Source organism: Impatiens glandulifera, chromosome 1 (assembly GCF_907164915.1).
Source record: "Impatiens glandulifera chromosome 1, dImpGla2.1, whole genome shotgun sequence".
Taxonomy (NCBI): domain Eukaryota; kingdom Viridiplantae; phylum Streptophyta; class Magnoliopsida; order Ericales; family Balsaminaceae; genus Impatiens; species Impatiens glandulifera.
In genome coordinates, this window is record NC_061862.1 from 3,935,091 (window position 1) to 3,949,999 (window position 14,909).

Consider the following 14,909-nt stretch of genomic DNA (forward strand, 5'->3'; position numbering starts at 1 on the left):
CTGGTTCAGCCCCTCGCCCGGACATAGCGGAACTCCGAGTTCCATGAGTAGGGAGCTGATTTGGGGAATGAAACCGGTATGACGAGTGGTGATCATCCAGATCAGGATGTCGAACAACACCCTGGACCAGTTGACCGGGGTATTGGTTATGATAGCGGTCATCATGTTAAAGACGATGGTGCAGTAGGTGTTCTTGACATCCTTTCCAAGGATGGCTTGACCGATGATGTCATTGAGAATCTGGTATTCAGCCCTCAATGATGACCGAGCTCCGTGGTCATTGACCGGATGGTTCGATCGAGAGAAGTTCAGAGATATTTCGGCTTTTAGTTCGGACGGAACATTCAGATCGGTGAGACCTTGCTTTGGAAGGTCGAAACATCTAGCAAAGTCACACTCAGAAAAATCAAACACGGTTCCTCCAACCCTAGATTAAATGAGGGTATCAAAGTATGGAGTACCGCAGAAAACCCTTGTGTTGTGGAAGAATTCCTGAACGGTTTCAGGGAAGATGACATGTTTGTCATCTAAGAAGGGTTTTAGACCGATGTTTTCAAGAGACTTGATCATTTTAAACATCTCATAATGCTCTGTCCATTGAGTGGAATCAAAATCAACTTGGAGAATGTTTTGGAACTGAGATATTTTTGTCTTAGTGAAATGATTTTTGATGTTTGTGGATATTTGGTTGATATTCATCTAACTTATATATTAGTTGAAGGATGATAGTATTATCCAGTAGGTAGCAGTTAATGTAGTCTATTGACCATAGGATAAAAGGATTTGCATGAATTAAGTATGTCTACAACCTAAGGTGTGAGTCATAGGCCTTGACGTGAGAGATATCATATCTTAACGTCTTTTAAGGTATGACTATTTTGCTTAGAAAAAGTATCTTTTCAAAACAGATACATCTAAACCCAGACAGTTGTTCCGCTTTTGTTAGGAGACCAAATAATCCAAAATATATTATATTCAAACCGGTCGGTTTTCAGTCATTGGTCCCGATGCGGTTAATTAGTGAATTCTTTAGTAAATTCACAGGGAGAGTCAAATACGTGTTCCTCATCTTTAGTAAATTCTTCACAGGGAAAGTCAAATACTTATTCCTTATTTGCCATGAGACATGTGAGTTCATTATCACTGTCACTGTGAGCCCATAAAGTTCCTCCATCATCGGCTATCAGTTCTTTTTGAATTTCTTTTCCTTCACCGGTTTGTTGGTAGTTATTTCGGTGGTTTTGATCATCCGGTTTCCGGTCATCCCGTCTTGGTTTTCTGCATTCCCACCTGAAATATCCCAAACAATTGCAATTATAGCATCTAACATTAGATTTATTACCGTAGTTATTTTTTGTCGGTTGGCTTCTCTTCATGAATCTGCCAAACTTCTGTGCAAGCATTGCCATAACATCCTCGGTGAACTGTTCAGCGGTTCTGATCGGTGCAGGAGCAACCGGTTCCATGGATGTGAATAAGGCCTTTGTAGAGGTTGAAGCTGAGACTTCATCTTCAATCCTAGATCTCATTTCAAACTCATATGCTTACAGAAGGTATTCCTGTCCAAACTGTTGATGATGTGGTTTCTAGCATGGTTGTCCAGATTATTTCTTCTCCTATCTTCTTTTGTCCATTCCTCCCTATCTTTATCAATATTTATCGGTCCTTCAGTCAGGATGAACTGCATCTCGTCATCCATGGTGATTAAGTGCAGGTGCATGCGTGCCTTCCAGTTGACGAAATCATCACCTTCTAGCATTGAAGGCTTATCGAGAGTCATGCTTGCTTGAGTATTGAAACTAACTACTCTGATACCAATTGTTAGGATTTAGGTCGCGGATGGCGGACCGGGGTCTGGCAGGTTTGCACTCAAAGGTTGGCGTTTAATCCGGTTAGAGATTAACATCGATTTTCAATACTACACAGGCTGTCACAAACCCTTGAACCGAGTTTAAGTGCGGAAGTGGTTTGTTTCAGACTGAAGCAACACGCACACGGGATGAGTAGGACCAGATTTGAATAAAGTCGGTTTGGAGATTAGGAGGTCGGTTTGAGGCTTAGTAAATTGATAAAAGTGATGTAAATCGGTTAGGGTGGTATGGGTCGGTTAGTATGGATCGGTTAGAATGTAAATCCGGCAGAAAGTAAAGAGCAAGACAGTTTTTTATGGATGTTCGGAGATAAAACTCCTACGTCACCCCTTCTTCTCGAAACCGCCAGAAGGATATTCACTAAGGAATACATACGCACAATCCGATCGAGACTTATTTGCTGCTCGATAACACTCGTACAATTCTCACCGAAATTGTAATCTCACTTCAAATGCACACTTAAGCTCTTTTAATTTAGAGAGATAAAGACCACTTATAACATGGGTTGGTGTAGCTCTTAAATGTTTTCTCTTGTAACTTGTAACTGCATTTACTCCTCTTCAGCTCATTCTTTTATAGGTGAAATGTGCCAACGGTCACATTTCTTTTCCTTGAATCTGATTGGTTGAGCAGAGGTTCAGTGATTTAGACCTGGCGGTTTAGGCTTCTAGTGCGTAGGTCAAACCGTCTAGGTTTGTCTTTTACTTAATGTAGCACTATCGGTTGGACAGTTGCCGACACCTGGAATGTTGTGCCTCTGACTTATCCCAGAATGGAAAGATCTTCTTCAGGCGGTTTTCTGCATCCTGTAGAGTATCCTCAGACTTGTATGGATAGGGCAATGTTACAGTCTGTCTCTTTGGTATCATCTTCTGTAGATACTCAAAGTGTTTGTTTGCACCGATTTGTAGATTGTACTTAGTTTGATGTTCTTGGCTTTTTTCTCTAAGTAGCTTCTTCATTAGTTTTCTGGATTGATGTATTTCGGTTTAGAATGTCTACCGGTTGTTTGAGTTAACCGGATGACTTTAGGTTTTTCATAGCTTCAGGTTTGTTCGGTTTTGGTTACATCTTTTTCCTTGTCTTCTAACCTGTCTTGTTTTCCTGATTGGTTAGGTTCTTGGCCAGTTGGGTTGCTTGATCGGTTGGATAATCGGTCCTGATTCTTTAACCGTTCCTGCACAGGAAGTTTGTTTTAGTTAAGTTTATTTAATCAGTCTAATTTTATCTAACAGAAGTGACTAGACAAAACAAAACGAAGTAGTGTCATTGACATAACAAATGTCGCAAGTCTATGTCAAAGATGAATAAGTCCATTTATTTAGTTATATATTCCTTATACTATTTATTATATATATTCGCTTAGATAGACACTTCGAGCATAAACTGAAATATTCTGGAACTACAAAGATAGTTATTAAATCATTATCACCGCATAAAAGTATTGCTCCAAAGTATGTTTAATTGGTTACAATTCTCTTTTAATTTTGCGCTATTAATTTCACTATTATTAGTGAGCAATGATAGAATAATTCCATCATATTTATAGACCATTCTTTATTTTCTCGAAAATGGTGATCATCCTACCGGAACTGTTCACCCAGAAATACCCTAAACGGTGCCACAATATGTACTTGAAAAATTTGAGTTCCTACTCGACTCTAGAAAGATTGCGGCCATCAAATCCATGCCAGCACCCTGAAATGAGCGGGAGGTTCGGGAATTTTTGGACAAAATTCAATATATTAGTCGCTACATTAGTAAGCTCACTTCCAATTGTTATTCTCTCTTCAAGCTTTTGAAGAAGGGTCAAAAGTTGTCTGGAGTAATACTCATTAACATGTCCTCGAGAAGGTGAAGGCGTATTTGCAATCCCTTCCTATCCTCATGTCTCTGAGGCCAGGAGTTCTTTGATTCTTCACTTCACTATCACTGAGTCATCCATAGAGAGCATTCTAGCCCAGGAGAATAAAATCAAAGAAGATGTGCCAATCTACTACATCATAAAAAGGATGACCGATTATGAGTTAAATGACTCTTCTGAGACGCATGGCGAGGGAGTTCAATAAGAAGGTCAAGCCTAGGCATCTTGTTGTCGGAGATCTTGTTTTCAAGAAGACCTGAAAGTTGTAGGATCCTAGAGGGAAGTTCCAACAGCCATGGGAGGGACCTTTTGTCATCAAACATATCTTTTCAAGAGGAGTTGTGCGTTTCACTTCTCTCGATGGCGATGAATGCTCATCCCCTTTTAATCTTGATACGCTCAAGAAATATTATGTTTGAAATGGAGAAAATGTCGTGTGTTTGATTTATTTTTATTTTCTTTCTAAAAAAATAAAGAAACAAAGAGATGTAAGAGTAAAGGATAACAACAGATTGTAATTATTAGCATACCAATATCCAGTCAAGTTTGTCCTTTATACTAAACAACTTATATTTATTTTATATTTCATTTTAGGTCCTATAAAATGAGAATAGATCCCTAGGTTATAAACAAGAAATGAATAGTGTGGAAATCTATACTCTCCTCCCTACAAATTTCCCTTTTATATTTCCCATTGAAACAAAGTCATAATCATCATGAAATCAAAACCAACATACCTTTGGCGAAAGAAAGATCAATACTATCAAATTTCTTCACATTGAGGGACTCAAATGACTATTAAAGTGTTGATGAAGGCGATACCTGCAAATGCATTCACCCTTAGTTTTGAAATCATCATTTTGTGAAACAATTATTATTACTGAATACTAACCTTCTAGTCTGACTCTTTCTTAGAACTATTGGAGAATAAAATTAGGAGAAGTTATTTGAGAAAACCTACACCCACATGGATAAATGATTGTATCGTTAAATAATAATGTGGGCATTTTAAAACTATTCGTTCAAAATATAATCCTTCTGTTAAACAATCTACCTTGATACCCTGATAACATTATATGACAAAACATAATCTACTAATGGTGCTATAACAACTGTCCATCTGATCCAACAGACACAAGTTATATTTATCCATTGGTTAAAAACTAACTTTTTTAACAATACTATGTAACCCCAGTTATGTTATAGGCCTTTCCATTGATATAATATAAGCATAATGGAAAAACATAATCTACTAATAGTGCGACAACAACTGTCCATCTGATCCAACAGACACAAGTTATATTTATCCATTGGTTAAAAATTAACTTTTTTAACAATACTATGTAACCCCAGTTATGTTATAGGCCTTTCCATTGATATAATATAAGCACCAGTGGTAGAATAGTTTCCAAACATTCCATTCACTTTGGTGACTAGTACTCGTTTTCTGTACCCGGTATAAAACTGATTTTATAAATTTATACATATCAAACAAAAAAAATACTCAATAAAGACAAGAAAGTACATTGACAGGTGATAGAAAATTAAAGGAATCCAATTAGGAACAACCAAAGAATCCTTGATCGGGCATAACGATTGGGGAATTCATAACACCCTTCCTAATAAAACCTATATTAAATGTCACCATAAACAAGTAAAATTACAAGGAATTCATCCACCTCTTCCTTTCTTGTGATTGTGATGATTCTCAATACCACTGTACCAGCAAATACCAAATTCATATATATCCAAATTCGTCAAACATGTGCATACAACAAAGAATAAATCATTTCTTGTAGAGACGAACAATGTTAAGAGATCCTCGAAAAAGATATGTATTCTTAGACGCTAATCTAATACCAGGACTATTGTTTGTTGTTTGATTATAAACAACCTCTGTCTCAGTTTAATTGAAAGATTTGTATGATTTATAAGCAGATGCAGAATTCAAACACACGATAATGGATATTGCTTCAGCCCTAATTTATTGGGATTCAAATTAGTTCAAGTTGTATCCCTGTAGCTAAATCAGAATTATGTGACCACTTTCATCATCACACTATAATGCAGGCACGAATACTATTACACAAACAAACATATCAAGGGAAAACATATTATGACTTGGGAAATTAAAGGTTGCGAGCTAATCATCTGGATTTTATACAAACTATATACATGTGAGTGCGCTTTTAAGTTGTAATTTGTATGGAGAGTACAACAGCTCACTCATAAAGATGGTTCAACTAAATAAGTCAAATATATATTCTAATTCATCCTTAAAACAAAGAAGTATAACCATTTCTCACTCATAAAGATGGTTTAATCATCTAGTGTAGTGATAACAACCTAGCATCAAAATCCAACTGAAAATATCCAACTGAAAATAACTGAGAAATCCAAAACACTATAACAAGGGGTAAATCTTTGAGCCAGACATGAAAAATAAAACTAGTGACCTAAATAAATCGCATATAAACCTCGTTGCATCCTTAAAACAGATAAGTAGAACCATTTATCACTCAAAAGACTTCCAAGACCCGCAGATGAAGGAAAACCCTAATGGTCGGAAAAGAATGTAACAAACCTCGTGGGTGCGACAATCTGGCTGCGAGAGTCAAGGGATGATAGTGCAGATGAAGGCAAGCCCTAATGGTTGAAGAAGAATGTAACTAACCTCGTGCGTACGACAATCTGGCTGCAGAGAGTAAAAGGATGATACCACGGAAATCTGGTTGTAGAGAGTAGAAGGATGATAGTCTTATTAACACAGACAGAAGGATTTTTTAGGTTAGAAAGAATTGGTCAGCTTAGAAAGAAAATGAGTTAGGCTTGATAATTAAAAACTGATTCTAGTTTTAAAATACATATATATAAATTAAAATTTTATTATTAAATATAATATAATGTTTAATTTATTTAATTTTGGTTTATATTAGTTTTTAATTTTAATTTAATTAATTTTAAATACTTAAATAAAAGACAAATGTTAATAAAAAAAATTAATAATGTTATAAAAATTTTAAAATTTATGAATTAAATTTTAGTGTAAATAAAATTTTAAGTCAAATTTTATTTTAAAATTTTAAAATAGTGAAATAAAATATTTATAAAGTTTAAAAATAAAACATAAAAATTATTAAGTTTATAATAGTTAAATTTCAAGGTTTTTAACAAAGTTTGTATATAAAAAAAAATAAATGTGGTTGTAAAGTATAAAGGTTGCCAAAAGTTTTTACTTTTTTAATTTTTACCCACGCTTAATAAGCGTTGGCATATAAAGGTGGCTAAAAGTGTGTTTTGTTGTAGTGCATTTTTGAGAAAATAAAGAATGGTCTATAAATATAATATAATTATTCTATTATTACTCACGAATAATAGTGAAATCAACAGCGCAGAGTAAAAAGAGAGTTATAACCAATTAAACATACTTTATGAGCAATGCTTTTATGCGGTGCTAATGATTTAATAATTATCTTTGTAGTTCCAGAATATTTCAGTTTATGTTCGAAGTGTCAATCTAAACAAATAAATGGACTTATTCATCTTTTGAAAAAGACTTGTGACATCTGTTATGTCAATGACACTACTTCGTTTCATTTTATCTAATCACTTTTTTTTTGTGAAAGTTGCTTTTCTATTCGAAATATATATTCCAAAAAATGGTTTCTTAATTACAATATTGATTTAGACCCTCAATTCTCTTTTCTATAATCACTTTTAATACCTGTTCGGAACGATAGGACAAACAATTATGTTATTACTAAACTTGTTGAAGAGATGAAATAGAACCAAGTTATATCTTTTTTAATGAGAGGTTGAATCGAACTACGAATTAAATCAGTTTCTCGTAAACAAAGAGCACAATGCAAATAGTTTATGAAACTTCAACATCAATTGGTAAACGTGATTTTAAAAAAATCTATTAGATCGTGTTCTTTCTCTGCTTGTTTTTTGTTTTTGAACCGATGTGGGCCTTCTTTACATTCTTTCATAATTATTAATTATTAACATGTCTTTTATGATAAAATAAATTAATGAAAATTATAATAATATTATATATTTAAATTTAACTTTTTGTAAAACTAATAATTTTTAACTAATATTTAATTTTTTTTCAAGTATCTTATATAAGAGTTATAATATGATTTAATTGAGTTATACAAAGACCTTACTTTGCTGGTCTAGGATATGATTAAATTAAGTTATAAAATCTATATTTGTAAACACAACTATAATCTTATCGAATCAAGTTTTGGAATATTTATATATTATTTTAATTTAGCAGAGTTTAAATTTTAAATTTTTCTTATTGACAAAAATTTAATTCATATTATTTATTAATGTATTGTTTGAATTATATTTTATTTTTATTTTTTTTGTAATAAATAAAAGTATTTCACTCTTTATTTGGCATAATTCCTTTGAATTGTAATCCTTCAAAATTATTTTCGTTTAGATGCGCAGATTAATGTTTTACATCATAGTTAATTGTGTTCAAAATCAAATTCTTATATCCTAATTGTTCTATGCATGACAAGGGACCTTATCTTCTCTTGCCCCCGCTCTTGAGAAGTCATTTAGTTAGAGGAGCGAATAATAAATGGACAAAGGCCCTACTAACTAGAAGCCACAACATGTCTTCTATTTTTTTCATTTTAATAAGTTAGTTAGTTTGAGAAAAAAAATCAAAATTAAAGTGTTTTTAGTGAAAATCAAATATTTAAAATAAAACTCTTTTTATTGAAGCTAAACTAATAAATCATTGTAATAGTTTTTTTATTAACATTTATATATAAGTTTGATAAAATAATATACTTAAAAGTATCAAATTCTTGAAAATATTATTGAATTATCTTATTCTTTAAATAAAAGAAGAAAAAATCATTAGGCTCAATAATGACAAAAAAAGGTGTGATGTCCCACATTGTTAGATGAAGTGAAAATAAGGATCCGATATTATTATAAGAAGGGAGTTGGTGATTAGAAAAAATTACGAAACAAAGCACTAAACACAAACCGAACTATTATTTCACCTTTTACTAAAGAATACCGTGTGTTCTTTACAATATGTGGCATACGCCTATTTATGTTTGGTCCTCTAATCAGAGGCACCCTACAATTGAGTTTACACTTTGAATTTTTCTTATCTACAAAAATTTAATTCATAATAATTATTAATGTATTATTTGAATTATACTTCAAAAAAATTGTAATAAATAAAAGTATTTCACTTTTTATCTGTCATACTCCCTTTTAATTGTAATCCTTCAAAATTATTTTCGTTTAGATGCTCCCTTTTAATTGTAATCCTTCAAAATTATTTTCGTTTAGATGCGCAGCAGATTAATTTTTTACACCATAGTTAATTCTCTTCAAAAATAACTTCTTACATTCTAATTGTTCTATGCATGACAAGGGACCTTATCTTCTCTTGCCCCGCTCTCGAAAAGACTCAATCATTTAGTTAGAGGAGCGAATGAAAAAGGGACGAAGACCCTACTAACTAGGAGCCACAACATGTCTTTTATTTTTCCATCTTAATAAGTTAGTTAGTTTGAGGAAAAAAAATCAACAAATGTCATTGTGTGCAAACCGGTAAAGTACACAACATAAAACTACATTATTTTCCCTTCGGTCGTCGGCGTACGCTTCGGAGAGGAAAAAGGGTAAAAATAATTTGGACCATTTCTCGATTTGTGCGTGTCATTCTTGCGCAGGGGCCATGCTAATCTTCTCTGTATCGTTCAAATTTTATCGAATGTCCCCGAAGGGACATAACCATCTCTCTCATTTTTAAAAAGACTTCATTATTAAGTTAGAGGAGCGATGTGGGATCAATTTTAGAAAATGAATGGACAACTGCTATTTTTTGTGATCGACTACTAGAGTGTTTTTCTAGGAACGCATGTGTTCTATATAGAGAATGAGGGTATTTCAAAGTATGGCCTCAATCTATAGGGTTTTTTCTTTTGAAGGAATATTGATTTTATGAGAGAAAAAGAATGGGGAGCTACCCATTATGTCATGTTGATAAGGTGTCCAAGGGCAGAGCTAGGATTTAAAATCTAGTCGAGCTAAGTTATTTCCATAAAATTTACCCGGCTAGAATGATAATAATATGAAAAAAAATATACGTAGTTTACGGTCGTTAGGTCCTTTCATCGACCGAAGAACTCAATAGAGACGATATTTCTCCCCGTCGTTATTTCCATTCGCGTGCAAACTGTTTTGTGTTACCCGAGCTGTACATAGACACTCCCTTGAAGGTGTCGATGCCTTTGTTAATCTAAGTAACATTCTTCATAATGATTATAAGATAAGTTTATTAAATATCAAATACGAGTCATATACCTTGTTTGAAAGTACAAGTTATAACCACCATCATAGTAATAACTTCAATCCAAATTAAAGCGTTTTTAGGGGAAATCAAATGTTAAAAATAAAACTCTTTTTACTGGAGCTATACTAATAAATCATTGTAATAGTTTATTATTAATATTTGATAAAATAATATATAGTTAAAAGTATCAAATTCTTGAAAGTATTATTGAATTATCCTATTCTTTAAATAAAAGAAGAAAAAACACCATTAGCCTCAATAATGACAAAAAAGTGTGTTGTCCCACATTGTTAGATGGAGTGAAAATAGGGATTCTATATGATTATAAGAGGGGAGTTGGTGATTACAAAAAATTATGAAGCCAAACACTGAAGACAAAGCAAACTATTCTTTCTCCTTTTATTTGCAATACGTGGCATACGCCTATTTTTGTTAGGTCCTCTAATCGGAGGCACTCTACAATTGAGTTTAAACTTTGAATTTTTCTTATCTACGAAAATTTATTTCATTATATTTATTAATGTATTATTTTAATTATACTTAAAAAATTTGTAATAAATAAAAGTATTTCACTCTTTGTCTGACAACATACTCCCTAATTGTTTTGCGCATGACTAAGGACCTTATCTTCTCTTGCACCCGCTCTCACGAAGACCCAATCATTTAGTTAGAGAAGTGTGATCCAGAATGGTATTCTAACTGATGATAAATATATATGTAAGTGTTTTATCTTAGTTAGTCGATGTAGTATGTGTCTTAAGGAGGTGGAGACGATGTAGTATGTGTCGCTGGTATTTAGTGTATTATTTGGAGTATTACTTCTATTTTTTGGGTTATGTCGGGAATCATTGGTGCGTATTGAGAATCGTGGATTGAGGTAGCTAGATTTGTGGGTTTGAAACTATGAGGTTATATCTCTATTATTTTCTAGTGGATAATTTGGTTAGAGAGAAATGGTAGATCTTTTAACAATCATAAATGACCGTTGCAGATCCAACACAATGTTATCATCCTAACATTATATGATGTTCGATGTGGGAAGTCGGTAGATTCAGTCGGAGAGCTCATTTCCTTTTTGGAAGATCTCCGCACATGTTAATTTTGTAATATTTGTGTGATTTTTTTTTTATAAATTTAAAGTTTTTTTCGTTATGTGTAAACGACTATCCATTCATAATATTATTGCATGAATCATTTAAAAAAAGCATCATAGAGTTTTATTTCAGGGGTGGGAAAGTTTAAAAGCGAGAGAGCTTGGATATCAATCCTCCATTAAAGCTTCCACCAACATTTTGATATATTTTTTTTCAGGTGGAGTAAAAAGGGACAAGCACCCAGAAAGCTTTAAAAATCTTCTAGGAAGCATTCCCGATCAATTGTAAATGTCCACGATCAATTAATCGGGAATGCTTCCTAGAAGATTTTTAAATCTTTCTGGGTGCTTGTCCCACTTTACTCCACCTGAAAAAAAATATCAAAATGTTGGTTGAAGCTTTAATGGAAGATTCATATCCAAGCTCTCTCGCTTTTAAACTTTCCCACCCCTGAAATAAAACTCTATGATGCTTTTTTTAAATGATTCATGCAATAATATTATGAATGGATAGTCGTTTAGACATAATGACAAAAACTTTAAATTTATAAAAAATCACACAAATATTACAAAATTAACATGTGCGGAGATCTTCCAAAAAGGAAATGAGCTCTCCGACTGAATCTACCGGCTTCCCACATCGAACATCATATAATGTTAGGATGATAGCATTGTGTTGGATCCGCAACGGTCATTTAAGATTGTTGAAAGATCTACGATTTCTCTCTAACCAAATTATCCACTAGAAAATAATAGAGATATAACCTAATTGTTTCAAACCCACAAATCTAGCTACCTCAATCCACGATTCTCAATACGCACCAATGATTCCCGACATAACCCAAAAAATAGAAGTAATACTCCAAATAATACACTAAATACCAGCGACACATACTACATCGTCTCAACCTCCTTAAGACACATATTACATCGACTAACTAAGATAAGACACTTACTAAATGATTAACATTGTGTATCACACTTCTCTAACTAAATGATTAAGTGTTTGTGAGAGCGGGTGCAAGAGAAGATAAGGTCGATAGTCACGCACAAAACAATTAGGGAGTATGTTGTCAAATAAAGAGTGAAATACTTTTATTTATTACAACTTTTTTTATGTATAATTAAAAAAATACATTAATAAATAATATGAATTAAATCTTCGTAGATAAGAAAAATTCAAAGTTTAAACTCAATGGTAAGGTGCCTCTGATTAGAGGACCTAACAAAAAATAGGCATATACCACGTATTGAAAAGAACACACGGTAATCTTTAGTAAAAGGCGAAAGAATAGTTCGCTTTGTGTTCAATGCTTGACTTCATAATTTTTTGTAATCACCAACTCCCCTCTTATAATAATATCGAATCCCTATTTTCACTTCATCTAACAATGTGGGACAACAAACTTTTTTGTCATTATTGAGGCTAATGGTGTTTTTTCTTCTTTTATTTAAAGAATAGGATAATTCAATAATACTTTCAAGAATTTGATACTTTTAACTATATATTATTTTATTAAATATTAATAACAAACTATTACAATGATTTATTAGTATAGCTCCAATAAAAAGAGTTTTATTTTTAACATTTGATTTTCACTAAAAACGCTTTAACTTGGATTGAAGTTATTACTATGATGGTGGTTAAAACTCGTACTTTCAAACAAGGTATATGACTCGTATTTGATATTTAATAAACTTATGTTATAGTCATTATGACGAATGTTACTTAGATTAACAGAGGCATCGAAACCTTCAAGGGAGTGTCTATGTACAGCCCGGGTAACTCAAAACAGTTTGTATGCGAATGGAAATAACGACGGGGAGAAATATCGTCGCTATTGATTTCTCTGGTCGATGAAGGGACCTAACGACCGTAAACTACGTATATTTTTTTTTCATATTATTATCATTCTAGCCGGGTAAATTTTATGGAAATAACTTAGCCCGACTAGATTTTAAATACTTGCTTTGCCCTTGGACACCTTATCAACATGACATAATGGGTAGCTCTCCATTCTTTTTCTCCCAAAAATCAATATTTCCTCAAAAGAAAAAACCCTATAAATCGAGGGCATACTTTGAAAGACCCTCATTCTCTATATAGAACTCATGCGTTCCTCGAAAAACACTCTAGCAGTCGATCACAAAAAATAGCAAAAAATAGCAGTTGTCCATTCATTTTCTAAAATTGATCCCACATCGCTCCTCTAACTTAAGAATGAAGTATTTTAAAGAATGAGAGAGATGGTTAAGTCCCTTCGGGGACATTTGATAAAATTTGAACGATACAGAGAAGATTAGCATGGCCCCTGTGCAAGAATGACACGCACAAATCGAGAAATGGTCCAAATTTTTTTTTATCCTTTTTCCTCTCTGAAGCGTACGCCGGCGACCGGAGGGAAAATAGTGTAGTTTTTTGTTGTGTACTTTACAGGTTTGCACACAATGACATTTGTTGATTTTTTTCTCAAACTAACTAACTTATTAAGATGAAAAATAAAAGTAATGTTGTGGTTCCCAGTTAGTAGGGTCTTTGTCCCTTTTTCATTCGCTCCTCTAACTAAATGATTGAGTCTTCTCAAGAACGGGGGCAAGAGAAGATAAGGTCCCTTGTCATGCATAGAACAATTAGAATGTAAGAATTTATTTTTGAAGAGAATTAACAATGGTGTAAAATATTAATCTGCACATCTAAACGAAAATAATTTTGAAGGATTACAAGGGAGTATGTTGTTGGATAAAGAGTGAAATAGTTTTATTTATTAAATTTTTTTTGAAGTATAATTCAAATAATACATTAATAAATATTATGAATTAAATTTTCGTAGATAAGAAAAATTCAAAGTTTAAACTCAATTGTAGGGTGCTTCCGATTAGAGGACCCAACAAAAATAGGCGTATGCCACATATTGCAAAGAACACACGGTATTCTTTAGTAAAAGGCGAAAGAATAGTTCGCTTTGTGTTCAGTGCTTGGCTTCATAATTTTTTCTAATTACCAACTCCCCTCTTATAATAATACCGGATCCTTATTATCACTTCATCTAACAATGTGGGACATCACACTTTTTTTTGTCATTATTGAGCCTAATGGTTTTTTCTTCTTTTATTTAAAGAATAGGATAATTCAATAATATTTTCAAGAATTTGATAGTTTTAAGTATATTATTTTATCAAACTTATATATAAATGTTAATAACAAAACGATTACAATGATTTATTAGTTTAGCTCCAATAAAAAGAGTTTTATTTTAAATATTTGATTTTCACTAAAAACACTTTAATTTTGATTTTTTTCTCAAACTAACTAACTTATTAAAATGAAAAAAATAGAAGACATGTTGTGGCTTCTAGTTAGTTTGGCCTTTGTCCCTTTTTTATTCGCTCCTCTAACTAAATGACTTCTCAAGAGAGGGGGCAAGAGAAGATAAGGTCCCTTGTCATGTATAGAACAATTAGGATGTAAGAATTTGATTTTGAACACAATTAACTATGATGTAAAAAATTAATCTGCGCATCCTTCAAAATAATTTTGAAGGATTACAATTCAAAGGAAGTATGCCAAATAAAGAGTGAAATATTTTTATTTATTACAAAATAAATAAAATAAAGTATAATTCAAACAATACATTAATAAATAATATGAATTAAATTTTCGTCAAAAATTTAAAATTTAAACTCTGCTAAATTAAAAAAATATATAAATATTCCAAAACATGATTTGATAAGATTATAGTT

At 32.5% G+C, this 14,909-nt stretch overlaps 5 non-coding genes across 5 annotated transcripts; 2 read left to right on the plus strand and 3 right to left on the minus strand.

Annotated features, from left to right (window-relative positions):
• Positions 1-8,730: 8,730 nt before the first annotated feature.
• On the plus strand, positions 8,731-8,846 carry LOC124922965. Its single transcript, XR_007098009.1, has one exon. It is a non-coding gene; the product is annotated as a U5 spliceosomal RNA (small nuclear RNA).
• Positions 8,847-9,406: 560 nt separating this feature from the next.
• On the minus strand, positions 9,407-9,509 carry LOC124923017. The gene has a single exon (XR_007098058.1). It is a non-coding gene; the product is annotated as a U6 spliceosomal RNA (small nuclear RNA).
• A 2,863-nt stretch (positions 9,510-12,372) lies between these two features.
• LOC124922912 lies at positions 12,373-12,489 on the minus strand. Its single transcript, XR_007097960.1, has one exon. It is a non-coding gene; the product is annotated as a U5 spliceosomal RNA (small nuclear RNA).
• A 934-nt stretch (positions 12,490-13,423) lies between these two features.
• LOC124923007 lies at positions 13,424-13,526 on the plus strand. Its single transcript, XR_007098049.1, has one exon. It is a non-coding gene; the product is annotated as a U6 spliceosomal RNA (small nuclear RNA).
• A 509-nt stretch (positions 13,527-14,035) lies between these two features.
• On the minus strand, positions 14,036-14,150 carry LOC124922866. The gene has a single exon (XR_007097918.1). It is a non-coding gene; the product is annotated as a U5 spliceosomal RNA (small nuclear RNA).
• Between the last annotated feature and the right edge of the window lie 759 nt (positions 14,151-14,909).